Genomic DNA, 2,420 nt, shown 5'->3' with positions numbered 1-2,420 from the left:
TTGAATGAAAGAAAATCCTGAATAACTCCTCCAAATGCGTGTTACACTTTCATCAAGTACACACACTTTGAATGTGATGAACTATAAAAAGTTATTTTAACCATACCCAATGGAGCTCAGGAGTGCGATTGCATACACAATCATGTTTTCAGTGTTTGGACATCAGCCGTACATCAGAACAATCATTTCACTAACACAGCTCCGTGTTGAGTGACTTCCCTCCAAGAACACAAAGTCACTTTCCCTTAGCAATTATTGCATGGACTTTGATTATCTGCCTTCTGCATCAAGCCCTGTATTATATACGGTACAAAGCCAAGCTTTGGGATAGTGCTTTGTTTGGATCCTTGTCTTGATCCTTTTGGATCCCAGGCTGCTCATTTGCAAATGAGTTTTGACATTAATTATAGTGACTATAGCAATGAGCTGGCACTGTGGTTCACAGAGCTGGGGTCCTGGGTTCAATTCCTGGGGTGCAGTCTGGATGGAATTTATGTTCTCCCTTCATTTGTGTGGATTTCTTCCAGGTGCTCCAGTTTCTTCCCACAGTCCAAAGACATACAGTACTAGTAGGTTAAGGTGGAACTACAGTCCCAATTTTGCAGACACAAAATTATTTAATTTCAGTCACAAAATAAAATCATTGACATTATAGAAAAACTTTACAAACTCAAAATTGAGCACAAAATCATGAATTTTGTGAAAGGACTGTAAGTTACGCCATGTTGTAACAAATTCGCATTCAAGTTCCACACAAATTGCGATGTGATGCAGCCCTTCCTGCTCACTAATCACTGTAATGACTAATGCAATGTGATGTAGGAGAGAAAGGGTATAGGTTATGCAGCAAACATTTCACTGCAAAAAACGTTCCATTCCAAGGTTCTTTATGCAGAGTTAACAATGTAGTATTATTTATTGGCAAAAACGTAAAAAAGTTGAGAGTTATATTTCCATTGGATTAAACGAGATGTATTCACAAGCCTGCTCCTTTACAATGTCATAGGGCCACAACAGATTATAGGAAGTTTTGCTGCCTCGTTCTGAATCGCAGAACATGCTAATTCTTTAACCTTGAAATGTAGTCTATTTTGTGATGTAATGATGCAATCTCCCTTTACTGAGAGCCAGCAATCAACGGATGTGTCTGATCGTGAATGGTTTTCCCTGTTGTTTGTTGTATTACATGGTGTTGCATTTTAACCTGTGCATGAGGCAGGACCCGGAGGCTGCTGCTTCTGCTGGTGCTTCTGCTGGGATTGAGGAAGAGCTGAGCGCCATGTAAGGCAAAGACACTGCGTTCCACTTTATCAGGTGCCTGGAGTGTAAGAGCTGCAGATAATATTGAGTCACATTAATCCCAACATATTTCAAATATTATGAAAATTAAATAAATTAAATCAAATAACTTTCATTAAAAAAATCAATCACTCTTTACCTTGCTTTTTCAGTTGTTTTTAAGGAAAATTGATGCCGAGAATGTGTGAATACTGCTTTTTGATGGTTCCAAGACCAATGTGACCTGTTCTATTGCCTGCTAATTGTACGTTCCAGGTTGAAAAATTATTTTTAGGAGGTCAAGGTGTATGAATGATAAGAGAAAAACTGAAATAACCACAGCTACGCAAACACCAGTCCACCAAAAAAAAATCATTTAATTAAAATAAGGTAACATTTTTTTTTCATCATCATACGGATGAACTGTGCTAAATGTGTTTCTAAAAAGAAAAAGCAGGACGTGAGTCGTGAGCCAAGATCATGACTCTTTTGCTCTTCTTCACATCAGTTTTCATCTGCGAGGAGGAGGAGGAGGGCGGCTCCTGATGTGCTGACACTTGGGGAAGTGCCTCTGTGCCGGCCTGGGGGCAAAGCGCCGGCCGCAGTGAGGGCAGGGCACGTAGTCGGGGTTTGGATTCGCGGGGGGCTGGGGCAGGTTCACAACTTTCCCTCCTTGCGTGATCACCTGCTGCACCTCCCTGGCCTGTTTGATGCTCCGAATGAAATCCTCGTGCTTCTGCCTCCAGTTGTTCTTTCTCAGCTGGGAACAGGAAATGAAACCAATAAAACAGCTTCCAGAAAAAGTCCAGACTAGCACTGCGTACACAGTCTGGTCGCAAACCATTCACAAGGCAAGAAAATATCAATACAGTAATAACGTAGCTTTCTGGGGCTACCTTTCAGGTCATTGGGTAGAGAGTACAATTTACGTAGTTATGGTTTTGTTTCCTGTGAGTGCTATTTGCTTGATATGTAGATTTTTACAACAGAATTCAGAAGTCACTAAGACACATTTATTCTGTCTGGCAAATGTGCCTTTGCGGCAGTTTTTCAGAAGAGTACTTCATAAAACACTTATTTATTGTTTACATTGATTTATAAGCTGAGTCTGACTCTAGGAGAAAAAAAGGGAAGCTTGGAAA

This window comes from Lepisosteus oculatus, unplaced genomic scaffold (assembly GCF_040954835.1).
Source record: "Lepisosteus oculatus isolate fLepOcu1 unplaced genomic scaffold, fLepOcu1.hap2 HAP2_SCAFFOLD_50, whole genome shotgun sequence".
Taxonomy (NCBI): domain Eukaryota; kingdom Metazoa; phylum Chordata; class Actinopteri; order Semionotiformes; family Lepisosteidae; genus Lepisosteus; species Lepisosteus oculatus.
The sequence above is the reverse complement of the archived record's forward strand: the minus strand, read 5'-3'. Positions refer to the sequence as shown.